At 43.7% G+C, this 10,000-nt stretch overlaps 1 protein-coding gene across 3 annotated transcripts in view; it reads right to left on the bottom strand.

Annotated features, from left to right (window-relative positions):
- Positions 1 to 10,000, bottom strand: part of baz2ba (bromodomain adjacent to zinc finger domain, 2Ba) — a 117,145-nt gene that overhangs the window by 93,071 nt on the left and 14,074 nt on the right. Inside the window, exon 2 of one of the 3 annotated variants that reach the window (XM_083994956.1) lies at positions 4,626 to 4,674. The exons of 1 other annotated variant lie outside the window; for it this stretch is intronic. The gene's annotated coding sequence lies outside the window, so the exon portion shown is untranslated. The remainder of the gene's footprint in view (positions 1 to 4,625; positions 4,675 to 10,000) is intronic. One more of the 3 variants, XM_083994957.1, reaches the window with a different exon arrangement.

Here is a 10,000-nt window from a genome sequence, read left to right as displayed (position 1 = left end):
GTTGCCCTCTCTGGGAAATCTCACAGCTTGGGTTCTTTAGCTCCTGTTTTGTCTGGCCCCTCCATTCAAAATGGCCCCTCACCACCACCACCACCATGCACATTATGGTCTGGGGGCAGTGTGTTGTGTGTGTGTGTGTGTGTGTGTGTTGGGCTCCCCGGGTGCGAGCGAGTGAGTGATTCATGGCACAAGGGTGTGTAAAAGAGCAGCCTCGCCCCGCGCTGCTGCAGCTCCTTCAAGGGGACAAGGGGAGCGCAGGCTGTTTGGCAGTGGGGGTGAATCAGAGAGTCTGGAGAGGAGAGGAGGAGGAGAGGAGGAGGAGGACCGAGTCCTGTTGAGACCATGTGGGCCTGAGGGGGGCAGTGGGGGGTGGGGATGGGGGTGGGGGTCGGTGTTTTCATGTGCATTTTAAAGAACGAGAGACTTGGATGCATTTTCACACCTGATATAGTCTGAACCAAGGTTTGAGTTTCTGCTCCGTTTCAAGAAATCACATACAGTACGTTTGCTGCATCTTCCTCTTCTTGACACTGTTTGGTTTATAATCAGCACGTGTGTGTATGACGTATAGTCGCAAAGTAACCAAAGTTCTCCTAAAAAATTAGCTCATTCTGAGTTGTTTTAGAGGTAAATAAATTCATGCAAAACCGCTGATGTACGTTCCCGTCGGGGGCAGTTTTTCAGCTAACAGTCTCTGCATTTCCCTCTAAAACAACTCTGTCTGGTAACGTGTTATTATCGCAGCGTGGTGAATGTGCAGGTCACAACTTGTCCACCAGAGCGTTGTGGAGTTGTTGGATTGTGTATTTGATGAGTTTGATGAGGGAAACCAAGAAATCCCATAATGAGCCTCCATAGCGTAGCTCTGAGCAGCTCACGGCTCTGCTCTGCCGTTCTAAAAATAGCTTGCACCGACAACTAAAGGTAACAAACCTACTGCTATGACTATAGGGATTATGGCAATGGGCCAATTTGCCAAAATGTTGAACTATCCTTTTAAAAGGTACCAAAATCCAAACCAATTGGTATTTTCAAAACCAGCGAGAACAAGAAGAATCTGACGGCTTTGTTTGCTCATTTCGTACAAACTGTAAGCGTTACTTAGTACAGATGATTTAAGAATTCGCAAAGGCAGATGCGAACTCCGTATGCTATTGGTGGGCAACAACAACAGTCTTTTCTTCCGTGCTACACTTTCTGAAGTCAATGCCCAGTTTCAGTCAGATTAAAACAGAAATAACGCAGAAGAAAATCAGTTTCCTGGTCGCAACATCTGGACGTTTTAGTCCAGTCTGAGTCGCATGTGTATATGCACTTCAGTTGTCCAGTTCTAGACGGATTAAGGCAATTTCCAAGTGTCACGTAAACGTACTGAGTGAAAGAGAGAAACATGGATGTATAAGTGTGTGTGTAAGTGTGTAAGTGAGTGTGTGTGTGAATCTATCCTGAGGACAATCTCGCTGCAGCTTTTTAACAATCTTTGCTCCGAGGCAAGTACAAAGTGCTAAATGTTTAGGGGTTATCTCTAACACTTCTAACCACCACCAACCCCTCCTCCTCCTCCCTCCTTCCTCCTCCTCCCTGAATCTAACAGAGCAACCAGTTTAAAGGGCAGTGGGAAAAAAGAAAAGAGAAAGAGAGGGAGAGAAAGAGAGACAACGAGCCTGTGAGAAACAAAGAAGGGGGCTCATGAATAAGAGCTGAAAAATGATAGTAGTTCCTGGGATTGATGAAACCCTATCAGGTTTTGTGACAGGCAGCGAGACACACAAATTCTTTCCCCTCAGGCAAGAAGGTGTAATTTCCCCTTCGACTGTCACCAGAGCCTGTAGCTCAGCCACTGACTGATTCAAGGTAATTTGTAAATGTTCAACACCCATCTATCTATCTATCTATCTATCTATCTATCTATCTATCTATCTATCTATCTATCTATCTATCTATCTATCTATCTATATGTATGTGTCTGTTCTTCGTCTTATTCTTCTTGCAGATCAAGACACTCAGAATAGAAACACTGGCATGCTGCTCCGTTGTAACACGCGGTGGGATGCGGATGAAAATGCTGCTGGCCCCACAGGACACACACACACACACACACACACACACACTACCACACACACACACACACACACATACATAAAGAGCGGACTGCTGTGGGGCTGACGCAAGACTATCTCTGTCTCACGTGTCTCTCCCCTACGGCCGCCCGCTGCTCCTGACCTTCGAGATGTTTTTCTCTCTCCTTCTCCCTCTCTCCCTTTATTCCTCTCTATTTCACACTCACACACACACACACATGCACACACACAGATAATACACACAGATACACACACTCACTCCTCCCTGTTCTGCACACACACACACACACACACCTCCCAGCCACTCAGTATTTTGTCATTAAAAGGCATTGCATTTCAAGCTTGGATCAAGCAGATGGGGCTGCGTAAGCATTGCTGCTCCTTCACACACACACTAACACACACACACACACACACACACACACCTTGGCTTAAGTACAGATAGTCCACATGCATTACAGCACTCTCTGCTAAATACATGCACACAAACACACAGGCTGACGCACACTTGCACATGCACAACCTTCCTGGAACCAGAGAATCAGCCAACGCGGCTGTGGATGGATGGATGGATGGATGGATGGATGGCTGCTTCATGTGGGTTACAGTGTGTGTGTGTGTGTGTGTTGTATCTTAGCTGTGTAACACTGAGCTGCTCCACAACACAACACAACAACAATAACAACAACACAACAGGAGCAGCAGCAGCAGACGACAACGGTACGGTCCTGGTTAGTCATTCTTTAATGTATTTATGACAGGATGGCTGAGACCGGTGCTTCGTGCCTTCTAGTGGCAAAACACTGACAGGAATATTCATAAAGTTCACCGGGTTCACACACACACACACACACACACAGACACACACACATGCACCACATACGTGTGCGTAATATAATTATATCTCGCTGCCATTAGACGGATTTCTCTGTCTTCCTTTCATTTTCTCTCACTCTCTCCCTCCCTCACTCAACATTTGCATATTCCTTTGGGTGTTTGAGTTGAGCAGCTCTTCTTTTTTTTCTTTTTTCCCCTCCCCTTCTTTTTCTTCTCCTTCTCCCCTTCTCTTGTCTTCCAAGCAACAAATGTCAGCTAATTACACCATAGCCGTTTGGACGAGCTCCATCTTTCCCTGTGCTCCGGCTCTGCTCTGCTTGTTCTCTACGGACGGACGCGGCTGCAGGAGGAAGGAGAAGTCAGGCCGAGCCAAGACAGACACCACCAGTCAGCCACAGCCAGCAGAGGAGAGTGTGTCTGTGTGTGTGTGTGTGTGTGTGTGTGTGTGTGTGTGTGTGTGTGGATGGGGGGGTGGGATGCACACACACACACACCCCATCTCACCCTAAGAAATTGATTCCCCAAGAGAGGACTCATCAATACTTATCACAAATGATACAAGCAGCTCGCACCAAGCTGCAGGGGGATATAATGCATCATTCACAGCCAGAGATGAAGCAGTAATGGTTAAAGCTGATAGAATCAGGTCTGGTTACACACACACACACACACACATACACACACAAGGCTAAAGAAGAACCAGTCAAAGTATTTTCCCTGAGCTCTGCATTCACTAAAAGAAAAAAAAACTCCTCATAAAAGATCCCATTTGATCTGGTGACACACTCACAGGCACAAGGCCATGGAGTCAGGCAGGAGAGAAAAGTGCAAGTCATTGTCTGCGTGGGGAACAACAAACTGCCACCTTGGTGTGTCTCTCCCTGTGTGTGTGTGAGTGTGTGTGTGTGTGTGTGTGTGTGAGTGTGTGTGTGAGTGTGTGTGAAGTGAAGCCTTGAGGACGCAGCCGCGCCCCTGAGTACAGCTCAGCTCTCACACAGAAAATAGAAAGAGAAAGAAACGAAAGAAAGACAGAGAGAGAGAGAGAATGGGACGGAAAAAGACGCTCCACAGTCCACACTCACAAATATATAAAGATATATAGACACATATATATATATATATACAAAAATGCACAACTCAAAACAACCCAGGAGCTCTGCAGGGCGCAGTTAACAACCATTTACATTCGCCGCTGGCTGTGAGCAGATAGCGAGACTCAAAAAGGATGTTTATTAGGCGCGTATGTTTCAGACAAATATTCTGATTAGAATGGGAGAAATCTAATTAATTGCTTGATTCACTGAATGAACCCCCGAATTTGTAATGTAATCATAACAACTGCTTTTCAAGGGGGCTCTTGTTAAATTTAATTGGGGGAAAGAGAGAAATAGAGAGAAAGAGAGAGAGGGAGAAAGAAAAGAAAAGAAAGAAAGAATGAAAAAAAAACATCCTCTTTCACTGAATGAATGAAAATCAAATTAGGCCTGAAACTGGAGGAGTCTGCAAGTTTGTTCTGGCGTGGCGTTAAAAGGAAGAAGAAGAAGGGGAAAAAACAACAACAAAAAAGCAGAAGCGTGTGACAATATATATTTTCTAAAGTCACACATCGACTATTCTGTAACACACACTCACACACACACACACACACATAAAAAACACAGAACAACCATACAACACAGAGGAGGAGAAGTGAATCTGGATACTCACTGACTGTTACAGATGTCTTCAGCTCTTTGACATCACTGCTGTAACACCTGGAGAGAAAAGCAGAAACAAAACACGGTGAGTGTGGTGAGAAGAATAAAAACGTGTTTCCATGTGTCGATTAGAATATAATATAATATAACATAATATAATATAATATAAACCGTAATTTCTGGACTATAAGCCGCTACTTTTTTCACACGCTTACTGTGCGTTTACACCAAAAGCGTCCAAAGCGTCACCAGATGAGAAGTTGAGCCTTGGTTAACTTTAGGGTAATTAGCTATGATGCGGTTTGGCGGCAGCCTGTCAGAATAGAGATGTCCTTCGGCTCCCCAGTGACCAGCGCGATAGAACTTTGACGTGAGTCACGTGACGAGCGACCAAAGTGGCTGAAAATATTTGCCGTTTTGGGAGCTGTCTTGTCTGAAACCCACCCTTGGGCGTTTTTGACGCTTTGGAAGCTTTTGGTGTGAACGCACAGTTATACAACGATGCGGCTTTTATAGATTTTTTCTGGCTAACGGCCTCCGGGGGGCGCTCTAGCAGGAAGCGCAAAAGTGAGACAGACATGTGGAGAAAGATTATGCGCCGAAGAAGACACTAGTTTTGAGTTTTGGTGCAGTGTTTTATTTTCTAACCAGGCGTGTTACTGTCGTGTTGGTGGCGTAGGCTACTGCTACTGCTTTCAGGCACAGTTTGAAAGAAAGCGTCTTAAAGAGGAACTAAGCAGGATTTCTCCCGTGGCTATGCTACATTTTTACCTTCATTAAAAAGCTCCAGAGTAATTGTGATAGTTTACTACATGACTAGTGACTTGTTACCATGAGAACGGAGGCTCTCTTTCTTCACCTGGCGTCTCACGGCTGAAAACCAACCTTGTAACATCAGTGTACCTAACGTAACCCATAATCTTTTGTTCATGACGGTTAAGACTACACAAACATATACGCCGTAACATCGTATATGTTATGTAACGTTATCCACCGCTCCATTTATTGATTTTTCCCCGGCTTCGTTGTAAACAAATGCACATGGCTGAGAGGAGCGTAACCAAAACAGCAGAAAAGCGAGCGGACTTGCATAGTTCCACAAATCTTCCGTGTACTGTTACAACATGAAAACCTGCGGCTTATATTCAAGTGCGACCTATCCACCTTTTTCCGAACGTCAAAAACGTAAGCCGGTTTTGCTCTTCCGGTGGAATTTTATGTTTACGTTTCCATGGTTTCGGTAGTCGCATTGAATGCATGGATTTTTTTTCTTTTTTTTCAATGAAAATCTGTAAAACGCATGGATCATCACACCAACTTTTAACAGTGGATATCACACAAATTGACATCTGTGTTTAAAGCCAGCTTTAATATATCCATCATGCGTTTACCGCAACTATGACAACGACTGAAAACCATGGAAATGTAAACGTACAATTCCACCAGCTTCGGTTTTGACCATAGATGATGTTCAGAAACTTGTGGATATATGTACAAAATGTATTTTCTTTTAAAATTTAGGTGCGCTCAATAGTCCGGATATGACGGTATATATATATATAAAGAGTTATATCTGTGATTATGCTGAAAGTTCCTTTCTTTGGGATGAAACCTGGATATCAAAGTTACAGTTACAGCACACACAGCTTTGTGGTTTTTCAGGCACATCCGACCGACACACACACAGTGACGTCTGAAACACAGCTGTAGCTACACACACACACACACTGAGTCTCTCTCTCTCTCTCTCTCTCTCTCTCTCTCTCTCTCTCTCTCTCTCCCTGAGCTCTTTCTTGTAAAACCTGTTTGTTAGAAATGGATCTAGACACTGGAGCTTTTGAGTGTGAGGATATTTTTCCCCAAACACAAGACGGTTCTTGCAGAGAACCAAGCCTCGCCGGCGTTCTCACGCCCAGCGCTCAGGCATTGTCTCTGAAGGCCCTCCTGTGCTCTTACACAGCGCCCCAGCCCTAATCTGAGCAGCTCACCATAACAAGACGCCACCCTGCAACAAACTCTGAGCAAGACAAAGCAGATTTTTTTTTTTTAACAGCTTTATAATATGCATGCATGCACTTTTTTTTTCCCCTTACACAAACTTCTCTCTCTCTCTCTCTCTCTCACACACACACATACAGTTTGTTTTCCAGACACAGCGACACATATAATAAAGTGTTACAGTGCAATCTAACAGGGTTTTGTTGACAGTAAACACGTCCATCTGGCCTGCTGGAAGCTGAATCTGCTCACATGTGGTCAGTTATTACTAAGACGGTGACATATTTCTGTCTTTTTTCAATGTTTTTTTTTTAGTTTAAGTTTTAGTTCCAAGTCGAGCGTTTTCACACCTGGAAGTCCTGAAACCAACTGTCTCCATCTGATCCGGTTGGTTCTGGCTTCACACCAAAGAGCTGTTTATGACATATTGACGTCCTGTCCTCATTAGTTATGTCTTCTGCGTCTCCCTACACTTTTACACTGATTGGTTTGTACACAGGCGGCGCGTGACGTAGTCGTAAAGTCACCAAAGCTCTGCTCAAATATCAGCTCGTTAGCAAAGTGGTGATCATCGATGATTCTCCTGTTATTACATCACGGCTCCAGACTAACTTTGTATACGCAAACTTACAATTTTAGGAGCGCAAGCAGAAAATTTAGGGGCACACACGCAAATTATTCGCATTTCCTTTTCAGTCTTCCACCATTTAATGACAGAATCCAGATTCTCTGAGTCGCCACTTCCATGTTTCACCACTGTTGAACAAAAAACAGCAAATTTACTGGTTGCACCTGCGCAAGTAGATGACAAATTAAATGCAATGTCTCCATTTAGGGGCAGAGTGGAGCCCTGGACGTCACTACCAGCAGCATCAACACCATCAGGCCCAATATGGAGCCTATAGGACGAATTGCCTTGTTGTTTACAACTACTTCCGGGTAGAAAACCAACATTCGAACAATAGTGACGGACGAGAGTTTCGCTATATACTATATCTAATTTTTCATGTCACTATATCTCCTTTTAGACTAATCTGATGTTTGTAAAGTCTATAAAACCAATGATTGGACAAACATTACTATTTACGTGTGCACATTTTTGTAATTAGTCATGGTTATCATAGATTAGCTGGGCTAACGGTTAGCTACCTGTTTAACTTTAATAACTCAGTGACTCAATAAACGGTCCATGAAAAAATATTTTCTCCAGCGGATATCTGAGTTACAACATGACTGAGCTAACTGGAGTAGTTTCGTGTCGTGTCCGACAACGGGAGGGTTTTAACAGCTGACGTCCTGCTGTTAGCGCTTAGCTATCGCCGTTAGCTTAGCTACCGCCGTTAGCTGTCCCTGTCAGCTGCAGCCACTGATGCTTTCTAGACACCGTGATTCCCCCAAACTGAATAAATACCACATTGCAACACAAAACACACACAGAAATAGGGATGTTTCTTCAATCATTTCAGATTGTCTAAACGGTGATAGGGCGTGAAAAATATGATATATAGCTAAACTCTCGTTCGTTACTATTGATCTCATTCAAATTACGTGCTGGTTTTCTACCCGGAAGTAGAATGTAAACAACAAGGCGATTCGGTATAGGTCGGATTCGGATGAACGTCCTCGTCACACGGAGGCTTTATCGACGCCGGCCAGAAAGGAAGAAGACGACTGTGAGCTCTGACGCGAGCTTGCATGTTGTCATCGGACCACATTTGTATCAGACATTTAATCTATTTCTTCTTTGTGTGTTGGTTAACCACTGCGACTTCCTGTTAAAGGTACAAAAGTCTGAACCATTGAAAATAAAAAAAAGCTTTCACACTGCAAAGAGGTGGTTTAGTTTGGTCTCTCTCCTCTGTGTCTCTAACCCTCCTCTCCTCCATGTGCATTTGTTTTCAACGACGAAGCCGGTGAGAAATCAATCAATGGAGCGGTGGGTAACGTTATTTATCATCTACCATGTTACATCTTAAAAGGTTGGTTTTCAGCCAAGAGACACTAGGTGGAAGGCAGAGAGCCTCCATTCTCCCTGGAACTAGTTACAAGTCATTGATTTAACCAGCAACATTACTCTGAAGCTCTTTAATTAAGGTACAAATGGAGCATTGTTAAGGTAAAAATCCTGCATAGTTCCTCTTTAATCTTTAATCCGGGGTTTTCACACCTGTAAATTTGGTTCGGATCAAACATTACGAGGTCGGTGTGAAAGCCAGCTTAGATTAAGGCCCAATAAGTCTGACTCTGCTGTCATTGTCACTGCAGAGTTTAGTGATTCCTGTAAATGTCACATGTTGGACTGACATGCCATGATTAGGAGCCATGATTAAAGTAAGAAAATGGGTGCGTTACACTTCATGAGCCTAAGTGGTTTTGTCTTTCCAGATAACCTCCAGTCATGTCAGAGTCTGTGGCACATAATGCAACACACATCTGTCATTACGGCTCAATTCATCAGTGCACAGAAACCACCTCCACTGACTGTGTTGATAATAACCAGGATGATCGAAGTGCAAACGGTTCCCTTCATTATCTACACTTACACACACTTACACACACACACACACACACAGAGGCGCAGGAAGGCAGACACACAAATACTTTGATAACTCATCGCAGTGATAATGATAACAGAGAGCCAGGTAGGCTGAATTCATCTTCAGCTTTTTCATAAAGGCTTATTAGTGGATGATTAAAGGATCTCTGCTCATAGGGCTTCAGCACGGAAAATGATTTGCCAGCCACGAGGCAGGTGAATTACACTGGATAAGAAAAGCCAGTGCTGTCTGCCATCATTTGCCTGACTGAGAATCTGCCTGTTAGTCTATTAACCTCATTTTATTCTAAGATCTTACCGGTTTTACATCAACGGCAGATGGATAAAATATCACACACGCACACACACACGCATATATATATATAAAAAAGAGAGAAAACACTCCAGTTTGAGGCTGCATGCCCCTGAGCAAAGACTTCCTGTTGTTGCACACGTTTATAATATCATTTTTAATTATTTAGATATATTTTATTTGGAGGAGGAGGAGGAGGGTTTGGTAGTGGTAGTGAAAGCAACACAAAACTGTACTAATGAGCGTCTGAAACACTGGTTTTACTAATTGTGCACACACAGAGCGAACGACCTGTTAGCGACAGTGGTGAAGCGATAATAAGTCGGCATGTGTGGAAACAACACGGCGCGTTGGACCAAAACATCGCACAACATATGAACTCGTGACAACACAGTATATAAAGAGAGAGAGAGAGAAGATGGAGTAAATTATAATTTAAAGGGATAGTTCCACATTTGTGCAAATTGGCCCATTGCCATAATCGCTATAGTCAAAGCAGTAGGTTTGTTACCTTTAATTGTCGGTGCAAGCTATTTTT

Source organism: Trachurus trachurus (genome assembly GCF_905171665.1).
Source record: "Trachurus trachurus genome assembly, chromosome: 3".
In the NCBI taxonomy this organism is placed as follows: Eukaryota; Metazoa; Chordata; class Actinopteri; order Carangiformes; family Carangidae; genus Trachurus; species Trachurus trachurus.
Note: the sequence above shows the minus strand (reverse complement) of the source record. Positions and strands in the feature narration are given on the sequence as shown.